Source organism: Carassius gibelio, chromosome A25 (genome assembly GCF_023724105.1).
Source record: "Carassius gibelio isolate Cgi1373 ecotype wild population from Czech Republic chromosome A25, carGib1.2-hapl.c, whole genome shotgun sequence".
NCBI lineage: Eukaryota > Metazoa > Chordata > Actinopteri > Cypriniformes > Cyprinidae > Carassius > Carassius gibelio.
Genome location: NC_068395.1, coordinates 18,426,033 through 18,438,498, shown reverse-complemented (window position 1 = coordinate 18,438,498; position 12,466 = coordinate 18,426,033). Strand labels below are relative to the sequence as shown.

General features: G+C 40.8%; 1 long non-coding RNA gene across 1 annotated transcript in view; it reads left to right on the top strand.

Annotated features, from left to right (window-relative positions):
• The first annotated feature begins 802 nt into the window (after positions 1-802).
• LOC127947417 (uncharacterized) overlaps positions 803-12,466 on the top strand; it is a 28,658-nt gene continuing 16,994 nt past the window's right edge. Inside the window, exon 1 of the long non-coding RNA XR_008151285.1 lies at positions 803-2,456. This is a non-coding gene — a long non-coding RNA (uncharacterized LOC127947417). The remainder of the gene's footprint in view (positions 2,457-12,466) is intronic.

Sequence of the window (12,466 nt, the reverse complement as noted above, 5' to 3'; positions counted from 1 at the left end):
GACCCCCAGATCATGGTGTAGATGAAGTGTATCAAGTTTGGTTTCGATTGATCAAAGTTTGGCCGAGATACAGCATCTCAACCGATTTTAGGTCAACCTCAGTAAGTTCACAGCATCATAACTTTTTTTTTCACTAGTGTTCCAAAAATTCTGTTCAGTCATTTCTGTGCGGTTCAGTCCAAAGAACATCTGAGCCAAATTTCAGAAGAATTGGACCAATTTTGAAGGAGGAGTAGTGTTTAGACTGAATACTGTACTTTTCAAAATGGCCGCCACTGTAATGGGCGGAGTCTTAATGTAAGATATGGAATGGAATCTCCATGAAGAGACAAAATAGATGTACTAAGTTTTATTTTCATAGAATTAGTGGTTCAAGAGTTATTAACGTTTGAATGTTGAATTTTTGAACTGGTGGTGGCGCTGTAGAGTTGGTCCTAGAGACCCCAAAGTTGGTCAGATCACTAATAATGGTCATCTCTACAAGTGTGCCAAATTTCATCATTTTCCCATGTTCCCTTCATAGGGCTGCCATAGACTCCCATTGGAGAAGAAGAAGAATAATAATAATAATAATAAATATAGCTGCAAGCAGCGATACCGGGGCCAAGCCCTGAAGGGCTGTAGCCAGAGCAACGAGCGGGACGAAGCAAAACGGCCAAAACGGAACTTCCATCGGATCGACGTTACCCACCCCGGATTCGATCCCACAACCTCTCGGGTTCGGGACCGGTGCCTTAGCGAAGTGCGCCACATTAGTTGACACACAGTTCGCATGGCACAGAAGAGAGCTTAAGGTGTGAGAATGAACTCTCAAAAGCCCGAAGCAGCATTTTAGCCAGATTAGCATGCTACGCTAAAAAATGCTAACGTTGCTCAAAGTTAACCAGATACCTCAGGAGACCCATTAGAGTCAATAGAAACGTGTTAGCATTTTAGCTAATTAGCATGCTAAGCTAATTAGCATAAATCAACAAGCACAGGCACGGTCAACTTCAGAGCTGTACATGTCAGGAACGGGAGCGAATATCAAAAATCTGTTCAGTCATTTCTGTCAGGCCCGGTCTGAAGTTCATCTGATAAAATTATGGACAAAATTGAACAAGATTTCAGGGAGGAGTAGCGAAAAAACTGTATTTCATTCCATTCAATATGGCGGACAGACGCCATGTTGGAAAATGACAATTGAGACATCATCAGATTCAGCATAACCAAAGGAATAAAATGACATAAAAATAACAAAAATCGATCAACATTTACAGTAGTTATAAGGGGTTTTGCAATAATCGTTATATCTCTTGAACACTAGGTGGCACTGTCTTCTAACTTCCGGGGTACCTCTTGGATATGGTGTTGATGATGCCTATCGATTTTTGTGAAGATATGTACAGTAGATCAAAAGATATAGCAATTTATGACAAAATTTAAAATGGCGGACGGGTGGTCCTAGTGGTCTTGACAAAATTGACATCCACAGATTCGGAATGACCTAAAGAATCCATAGACATCAAGAAAATAATTTTCTGATGAATTGTTCAGAAGTTATAAGCAAAAAAGTGCATTTTTGGTATCTCATCACCCATAGGTGGCGCTATTGCCAAATTTGGCATGGACCCCCAGATCATGGTGTAGATGAAGTGTATCAAGTTTGGTTTCGATTGATCAAAGTTTGGCCGAGATACAGCATCTCAACCGATTTTAGGTCAACCTCATTAAGTTTACAATGGAATAACTTTTGAACAAAGACGAAAATCAAAAATCTGTTCAGTCATTTCTGTGCGGCTCAGTCCAAAGAACATCTGAGACAAATTTCAGAAGAATTGGACCAATTTTGAAGGAGGAGTAGTGTTTAGACTGAATACTGTACTTTTCAAAATGGCCGCTACTGTAATGGGCGGAGTCTTAATGTAAGATATGGAATGGAATCTCCATGAAGAGACAAAACAGATGTAGTAAGTTTTATTTTCATAGAATAAGTGGTTCAAGAGTTATTAACGTTTGAATGTTGAATTTTTGAACTGGTGGTGGCGCTGTAGAGTTGGTCCTAGAGACCCCAAAGTTGGTCAGATCACTAATAATGGTCATCTCTACAAGTGTGCCAAATTTCATCATTTTCCCATGTTCCCTTCATAGGGCTGCCATAGACTCCCATTGGAGAAGAAGAAGAATAATAATAATAATAATAATAATAATAAAGAAAACGTACAGATACAATAGGGGCTACAGCCCTCTGGGCTTGGCCCCTAAATATAGCTGCAAGCAGCGATACCGGGGCCAAGCCCTGAAGGGCTGTAGCCAGAGCAACGAGCGGGACGAAGCAAAACGGCCAAAACGGAACTTACATCGGATCGACGTTACCCACCCCGGATTCGATCCCACGCCCTCTCGGGTTCGGGACGAGTGCCTTAGCTAAGTGTGCCACATTAGTTGACACACTGTTTGCATGGCACAGAAGAGAGGTTAAGGTGTGAGAATTAACTCTCAAAAGCCCGAAGCAGCATTTTAGCCAGATTAGCATGCTACGCTAAAAAATGCTAACGTTGCTCAAAGTTAACCAGATAGTTCAGGAGACCCATTAGAGTCAATAGAAACGTGTTAGCATTTTAGCTAATTAGCATGCTAAGCTAATTAGCATAAATCAACCAGCACAGGCACGGTCAACTTCAGAGCTGTACACGTCGGGAACGGGAGTGAATATCAAAAATCTGTTCAGTCATTTCTGTCAGGCCCGGTCTGAAGTTCATCTGATAAAATTTTGAACAATATTGAACAAGATTTCAGGGAGGAGTAGCGAAAAAACTGTATTTAAATCCATTCAATATGGCGGACAGACGCCATATTGGAAAATGGCAAATGAGACATCATCTGATTTGGCATAACCCACGGAATCAAATGACATAAAAATATCAAAAATCGATCAAAATTTACAGTAGTTATAAGGGGTTTTGCAAGAATCGTTATATCTCTTGAACACTAGGTGGCGCTGTCTTCCAACTTCCGGGGTACCTCCGGGATATGGAGTTGATGATGCCTATCGATATTTGTGAAGATATGTACAGTAGATCAAAAGATATAGCAATTTATGACAAATTTCAAAATGGCGGACGGGTGGTCCTGGTGGTCTTGACAAAATTGACATCCACAGATTCGGAATGATCTAAAGAATCCATAGACATCAAGATAATAATTTTCTGATGAACTGTTCAGAAGTTATAGGCAAAAAAGTGCATTTTTAGTATCTCATCACCCATAGGTGGCGCTATTCCCAAATTAGGCATGGACCCCCAGATCATGGTGTAGATGAAGTGTACCAAGTTTGGTTTCGATTGATCAAAGTTTGGCCGAGATACAGCATCTCAACCGATTTTAGGTCAGCCTCATTAAGTTCACAATTGAATAACTTTTGAACAAAGACGAAAATAAAAATTCTGTTCAGTCATTTCTGTGCGGCTCAGTCCAAAGAACATCTGAGCCAAATTTCAGAAGAATTGGACCAATTTTGAAGGAGGAGTAGTGTTTAGACTGAATACTGTACTTTTCAAAATGGCTGCTACTGTAATGGGCGGAGTCTTAATGTAAGGTATGGAATGGAATCTCCATGAAGAGACAAAACAGATGTACTAAGTTTTATTTTCATAGAATTAGTGTTTCAAGAGTTATTAACGTTTGAATGTTGAATTTTTGAACTGGTGGTGGCGCTGTAGAGTTGGTCCTAGAGACCCCAAAGTTGGTCAGATCACTAATAATGGTCATCTCTACAAGTGTGCCAAATTTCATCATTTTCCCATGTTTCCTTCATAGGGCTGCCATAGACTCCCATTGGAGAAGAAGAAGAATAATAATAATAATAATAATAAAACATACAGATACAATAGGGGCTACAGCCCTCTGGGCTTGGCCCCTAAATATAGCTGCAAGCAGCGATACCGGGGCCAAGCCCTGAAGGGCTGTAGCCAGAGCAACGAGCGGGACGAAGCAAAATGGCCAAAATGGAACTCACATCGGATCGACGTTACCCACCCCGGATTCGATCCCACGACCTCTCGGGTTCGGGACCGGTGCCTTAGCTAAGTGCGCCACATTAGTTGACACACAGTTCACACGGCACAGAAGAGAGGTTAAGGTGTGAGAATGAACTCTCAAAAGCCCGAAGTAGCATTTTAGCCAGATTAGCATGCTACGCTAAAAAACGCTAACGTTGCTCAAAGTTAACCAGATACCTCAGGAGACCCATTAGAGTCAATAGAAACGTGTTAGCATTTTAGCTAATTAGCATGCTAAGCTAACTAGCATAAATCAACAAGCACAGGCACAGTCAAGTTCAGAGCTGTACATGTCTGGAACGGGAGTGAATATCAAAAATCTGTTCAGTCATTTCTGTCAGGCCCGGTCTGAAGTTCATCTGATAAAATTTTGAACAAAATTGAACAAGATTTCAGGGAGGAGTAGCGAAAAAACTGTATTTCAATCCATTCAATATGGCGGACAGACGCCATATTGGAAAATGGCAAATGAGACATCATCTGATTTGGCATAACCCACGGAATCAAATGACATAAAAATATCAAAAATCGATCAACATTTACAGTAGTTATAAGGGGTTTTGCAAGAATCGTTATATCTCTTGAACACTAGGTGGCGCTGTCTTCTAACTTCCGGGGTACCTCAGGCACATGTTGTTGATGATGCCTATCAATTTTTGTGAAGATATGTACAATAGATCAAAAGATATAGCAATTTATGACAAAATTCAAAATGGCGGACGGGTGGTCCTGGTGGTCTCGACAAAATTGACATCCACAGATCCGGAATGATCTAAAGAATCCATAGACATCAAGAAAATAATTTTCTGATGAATTGTTCAGAAGTTATAAGCAAAAAAGTGCATTTTTGGTATCTCAACACCCATAGGTGGCGCTATTCCCAAATTTGGTATGGACCCCCAGATCATGGTGTAGATGAAGTGTACCAAGTTTGGTATCGATTGATCAAAGTTTGGCCGAGATACAGCATGTCAACCAATTTTAGGTCAGTCTCAGTAAGTTCACAGCATCATAACTTTTTTTTTCACTAGTGTTCAAAAAATTCTGTTCAGTCATTTCTGTGCGGCTCAGTCCAAAGAATATCTGAGCCAAATTTCAGAAGAATTGGACCAATTTTGAAGGAGGAGTAGTGTTTAGACTGAATACTGTACTTTTCAAAATGGCCGCTACTGTAATGGGCGGAGTCTTAATGCAAGATATGGAATGGAATCTCCATGAAGAGACAAAACAGATGTAGTAAGTTTTATTTTCATAGAATAAGTGGTTCAAGAGTTATTAACATTTGAATGTTGAATTTTTGAACTGGTGGTGGCGCTGTAGAGTTGGTCCTAGAGACCCCAAAGTTGGTCAGATCACTAATAATGGTCATCTCTACAAGTGTGCCAAATTTCATCATTTTCCCATGTTCCCTTCATAGGGCTGCCATAGACCCCCATTGGACGAAAAGAAGAATAATAATAATAATAAATATAGCTGCAAGCAGCGATACCGGGGCCAAGCCCTGAAGGGCTGTAGCCTGAGCAAAATGGCCAAAATGAGAGTTACATCAGATCAAACTAACCCACCACGGATTCGATCCCACGACCTCTCGGTTTTGGGACCAGTGCCTTAGCTAAGTGCGCCACATTAGTTGACACACTGTTTGCATGGCACAGAAGAGAGGTTAAGGTGTGAGAATTAACTCTCAAAAGCCCGAAGCAGCATTTTAACCAGATTAGCATGCTACGCTAAAAAATGCTAAGGTTGCTCAAAGTTAACCAGATAGCTCAAGAGACCCATTAGAGTCAATAGAAACGTGTTAGCATTTTAGCTAATTAGCATGCTAAGCTAACTAGCATAAATCAACAAGCACAGCCACGGTCAACTTCGGAGCTGTACACGTCGGTAACGGGAGTGAATATCAAAAATCTGTTCAGTCATTTCTGTCAGGCCCAGTCTGAAGTTCATCTGATAACATTTTGAACAAAATTGAACAAGATTTCAGGGAGGAGTAGCGAAAAAACTGTATTTCATTCCATTCAATATGGCGGACAGACGCCATATTGGAAAATGGCAAATGAGAAATCATCAGATTCGGCATAACCAAAGGAATAAAATGACATAAAAATAACAAAAATCGATCAACATTTACAGTAGTTATAAGGGGTTTTGCAAGAATCGTTATATCTCTTGAACACTAGGTGGCGCTGTCTTCTAACTTCCGGGGTACCTCAGGCACATGGTGTTGATGATGGCTATCGATTTTTGTGAAGATATGTACAGTAGATCAAAAGATATAGCAATTTATGACAAAATTCAAAATGGCGGACGGGTGGTCCTGGTGGTCTTGACAAAATTGACATCCACAGATTCGGAATGATCTAAAGAATCCATAGACATCAATATAATAATTTTCTGATGAACTGTTCAGAAGTTATAAGCAAAAAAGTGCATTTTTGGTATCTCAACACCCATAGGTGGCGCTATTCCCAAATTTGGCATGGACCCCCAATTCATGGTGTAGATGAAGTGTACCAATTTTGGTTTCGATTGATCAAAGTTTGGCCGAGATACAGCATCTCAACCGATTTTAGGTCAACCTCATTAAGTTCACAATTGAATAACTTTTGAACAAAGGCGAAAATCAAAAATCTGTTCAGTCATTTCTGTGCGGCTCAGTCCAAAGAACATCTGAGCCAATTTTCAGAAGAATTGGACCAATTTTGAAAGAGGAGTAGTGTTTAGACTGAATACTGTACTTTTCAAAATGGCCGCTACTGTAATGGGCGGAGTCTTAATGTAAAGTGTGGAATGGAATCTCCATGAAGAGACAAAACAGATGTACTAAGTTTTATTTTCATAGAATAAGTGGTTCAAGAGTTATTAACCTTTGAATGTTGAATTTTTGAACTGGTGGTGGCGCTGTAGAGTTGGTCCTAGAGACCCCAAAGTTGGTCAGATCACTAATAATGGTCATCTCTACAAGTGTGCCAAATTTCATCATTTTCCCATGTTCCCTTCATAGGGCTGCCATAGACTCCCATTGGACGAGAAGAAGAAGAAGAAGAAGAATAATAATAATAATAAAACGTACAGATACAATAGGGGCTACAGCCCTCTGGGCTTGGCCCCTAAATATAGCTGCAAGCAGCGATACCGGGGCCAAGCCCTGAAGGGCTGTAGCCAGAGCAACGAGCGGGACGAAGCAAAACGGCCAAAACGGAACTTACATCGGATCGACGTTACCCACCCCAGATTCGACCCCACGACCTGTCGGGTTTGGGACCGGTGCCTTAGCGAAGTGCGCCACATTAGTTGACACACAGTTTGCATGGCACAGAAGAGAGGTTAAGGTGTGAGAATGAGGTCACTAAAGAAAGTTGCCTAGCATTTTAAGGTAGTTTAGTCAATCCTGGCAAAATTTACATCCCTAGATTCGGCATGACCCGAGGAATAGAAAGACACCAAGATCATGATTTTCCAACTAATTGTTCAAAAGCTATAAGCAGAAACGTGAATTTTTGGTATCTCATGACCCATAGGTGGCGCTGTTTCCAACTTTGGGATATATTCTCAGTTCATAGTGTTGATGAAGTGTAGCGAGTTTTGTGGCGATTGATCAAAGTACGGTCGAGATATAGCCTTTCAAAAAATTTCAGTTTAACACTGTTAACTTCAGAGAATCATAACTCTTTTTTTGACCAGTAGGTCGAAAAATTCTGTTCAGTCATTTCCGTGCGGCTCGGTCCAAAGATCGTCTGAGGAAATTTTGAGAAGAATTGGGCCACATTTGAAGGAGGAGTAGCGAAAAAACGGAATACTGTACTTTTCTTAATGGCCTTCACTGTAATGGCAGGATTTTTAAAGTAAACTATTCAATGTGATCAGCGTGAAGAGAGGAATCAGGTGTACTAAGTTTTATCTTGATAGAAGAAGGTGTTCAAAAGTTATAAGGAAAAATGTGCATTTATGCTATCTCATGACCCATAGGTGGCGCTGTACCCAAATTCAGCATGAACCCTCAGATCATGGTGTTGATGAAGTGTATCAAGTTTAGTTTCGATTGATCAATGTTTGGCCGAGATACAGCCTCTTAACCGATTTTGGGTCGACCTCGTTATGTTCACAATCGAATAACTTTTGAACAAAGACGAATATCAAAAATCTGTTCAGTCATTTCTGTGCGGCTCGGTCCGAAGATCGTCTGTGGCAAATTTCAGAAAAATCAAACCACTTTTGAAGGAGGAGTAGCGTTTAAACGGAAACACTTAATTAGCTTAATAGCAATTACTGTAATGGGTGGAGACTTAATGTAAGGTATAGAGTGTAATCTCCAAGAAGAGAGTAATCATGTGTACTAAGTCGTATCTGGATAGACCAAAGGGTTCAGGAGTTATTAAAGTTTAAAAACTGAATTTTTGAACTGGTGGTGGCGCTGTAGAGTTGGTCTTAGAGACCCCAAAGTTGGTCAGATCACTATTGGTGACCATCTCTAGAAGTGTGCCAAATTTCATCATTTTCCCATGTTCCCTTCATAGGGCTGGCATAGTGATCGATTGTTTTTGCTCGAAAATTCTACCAAAAACAATCGCTAATATAGCTGCAAGCAGCGATACCGGGGCCAAGCCCTGAAGGGCTGTAGCCAGAGCAACGAGCGGGACGAAGCAAAACGGCCAAAACGGAACTTCCATCGGACCGACGTTACCCACCCTGGATTCGATCCCATGACCTCTCGGGTTTGGGACGAGTGCCTTAGCTAAGTGCGCCACATTAGTTGACACACTGTTTACATGGCACAGAAGAGAGGTTAAGGTGTGAGAATGAACTCTCAAAAGCCCGAAGCAGCATTTTAGCCAGATTAGCATGCTACGCTAAAAAATGCTAACGTTGCTCAAAGTTAACCAGATAGCTCAGGAGACCCATTAGAGTCAATAGAAACGTGTTAGCATTTTAGCTAATTAGCATGCTAAGCTAATTAGCATAAATCAACCAGCACAGGCACGGTCAACTTCAGAGCTGTACACGTCGGGAACGGGAGTGAATATCAAAAATCTGTTCAGTCATTTCTGTCAGGCCCGGTCTGAAGTTCATCTGATAAAATTTTGAACAAAATTGAACAAGATTTCAGGGAGGAGTAGCGAAAAAACTGTATTTAAATCCATTCAATATGGCGGACAGACGCCATATTGGAAAATGGCAAATGAGACATCATCTGATTTGGCATAACCCACGGAATCAAATGACATAAAAATATCAAAAATCGATCAAAATTTACAGTAGTTATAAGGGGTTTTGCAAGAATCGTTATATCTCTTGAACACTAGGTGGCGCTGTCTTCTAACTTCCGGGGTACCTCAGGCACATGTTGTTGATGATGCCTATCGATTTTTGTGAAGATATGTACAATAGAACAAAAGATATAGCAATTTATGTCAAAATTCAAAATGGCGGACGGGTGGTCCTGGTGGTCTCGACAAAATTGACATCCACAGATCCGGAATGATCTAAAGAATCCATAGACATCAAGAAAATAATTTTCTGATGAATTGTTCAGAAGTTATAAGCAAAAAAGTGCATTTTTGGTATCTCAACACCCATAGGTGGCGCTGTTCCCAAATTCGGCGTGGACCCCCAGATCATGGTGTAGATGAAGTGTACCAAGTTTGGTATCGATTGATCAAAGTTTGGCCGAGATACAGCATCTCAACCGATTTTAGGTCAACCTCAGTAAGTTCACAGCATCATAACTTTTTTTTTCACTAGTGTTAAAAAAATTCTGTTCAGTCATTTCTGTGCGGCTCAGTCCAAAGAACATCTGAGCCAAATTTCAGAAGAATTGGACCAATTTTGAAGGAGGAGTAGTGTTTAGACTGAATACTGTACTTTTCAAAATGGCCGCTACTGTAATGGGCGGAGTCTTAATGTAAGATATGGAATGGAATCTCCATGAAGAGACAAAATAGATGTACTAAGTTTTATTTTCATAGAATTAGTGGTTCAAGAGTTATTAACGTTTGAATGTTGAATTTTTGGACTGGTGGTGGCGCTATAGAGTTTGGCCTAGAGACCCCAAAGTTGGTCAGATCACTAATAATGACCAGTTCTACAGGTGTGCCAAATTTCATCATTTTCCCATGTTCCCTTCATAGGGCTGCCATAGACTCCCATTGGAGAAGAAGAAGAATAATAATAATAATAATAAAGAAAACGTACAGATACAATAGGGGCTACAGCCCTCTGGGCTTGGCCCCTAAATATAGCTGCAAGCAGCGATACCGGGGCCAAGCCCTGAAGGGCTGTAGCCTGAGCAAAATGGCCAAAATGAGAGTTACATCAGATCAAACTAACCCACCACGGATTCGATCCCACGACCTCTCGGTTTTGGGACCAGTGCCTTAGCTAAGTGCGCCACATTAGTTGACACACTGTTTGCATGGCACAGAAGAGAGGTTAAGGTGTGAGAATTAACTCTCAAAAGCCCGAAGCAGCATTTTAACCAGATTAGCATGCTACGCTAAAAAATGCTAAGGTTGCTCAAAGTTAACCAGATAGCTCAAGAGACCCATTAGAGTCAATAGAAACGTGTTAGCATTTTAGCTAATTAGCATGCTAAGCTAACTAGCATAAATCAACAAGCACAGCCACGGTCAACTTCGGAGCTGTACACGTCGGTAACGGGAGTGAATATCAAAAATCTGTTCAGTCATTTCTGTCAGGCCCAGTCTGAAGTTCATCTGATAACATTTTGAACAAAATTGAACAAGATTTCAGGGAGGAGTAGCGAAAAAACTGTATTTCATTCCATTCAATATGGCGGACAGACGCCATATTGGAAAATGGCAAATGAGAAATCATCAGATTCGGCATAACCAAAGGAATAAAATGACATAAAAATAACAAAAATCGATCAACATTTACAGTAGTTATAAGGGGTTTTGCAAGAATCGTTATATCTCTTGAACACTAGGTGGCGCTGTCTTCTAACTTCCGGGGTACCTCAGGCACATGGTGTTGATGATGGCTATCGATTTTTGTGAAGATATGTACAGTAGATCAAAAGATATAGCAATTTATGACAAAATTCAAAATGGCGGACGGGTGGTCCTGGTGGTCTTGACAAAATTGACATCCACAGATTCGGAATGATCTAAAGAATCCATAGACATCAATATAATAATTTTCTGATGAACTGTTCAGAAGTTATAAGCAAAAAAGTGCATTTTTGGTATCTCAACACCCATAGGTGGCGCTATTCCCAAATTTGGCATGGACCCCCAATTCATGGTGTAGATGAAGTGTACCAATTTTGGTTTCGATTGATCAAAGTTTGGCCGAGATACAGCATCTCAACCGATTTTAGGTCAACCTCATTAAGTTCACAATTGAATAACTTTTGAACAAAGGCGAAAATCAAAAATCTGTTCAGTCATTTCTGTGCGGCTCAGTCCAAAGAACATCTGAGCCAATTTTCAGAAGAATTGGACCAATTTTGAAAGAGGAGTAGTGTTTAGACTGAATACTGTACTTTTCAAAATGGCCGCTACTGTAATGGGCGGAGTCTTAATGTAAAGTGTGGAATGGAATCTCCATGAAGAGACAAAACAGATGTACTAAGTTTTATTTTCATAGAATAAGTGGTTCAAGAGTTATTAACCTTTGAATGTTGAATTTTTGAACTGGTGGTGGCGCTGTAGAGTTGGTCCTAGAGACCCCAAAGTTGGTCAGATCACTAATAATGGTCATCTCTACAAGTGTGCCAAATTTCATCATTTTCCCATGTTCCCTTCATAGGGCTGCCATAGACTCCCATTGGACGAGAAGAAGAAGAAGAAGAAGAATAATAATAATAATAAAACGTACAGATACAATAGGGGCTACAGCCCTCTGGGCTTGGCCCCTAATAAATATAGCTGCAAGCAGCGATACCGGGGCCAAGCCCTGAAGGGCTGTAGCCAGAGCAACGAGCGGGACGACGCAAAACGGCCAAAACGGAACTTACATTGGATCGACGTTACCCACCCCAGATTCGATCCCACGCCCTCTCGGGTCTGGGACCAGTGCCTTAGCGAAGTGCGCCACATTAGTTGACACACAGTTTGCATGGCACAGAAGAGAGGTTAAGGTGTGAGAATGAGGTCACTGAAGAAAGTTGCCTAGCATTTTAAGGTAGTTTAGTCAATCCTGGCAAAATTTACATCCATAGATTCGGCATGACCCGAGGAATAGAAAGACACCAAGATCATGTTTTTGCAACTAATTGTTCAAAAGCTATAAGCAGACATGTGAATTTTTGGTATCTCACGACCCATAGGTGGCGCTGTTTCCAACTTTGGGATATATTCTCAGTTCATAGTGTTGATGAAGTGTAGCAAGTTTTGTGGCGATTGATCAAAGTACGGCCGAGATACAGCTTCTCGAACAATTTCGATTCAACAGTGTTAACTTCA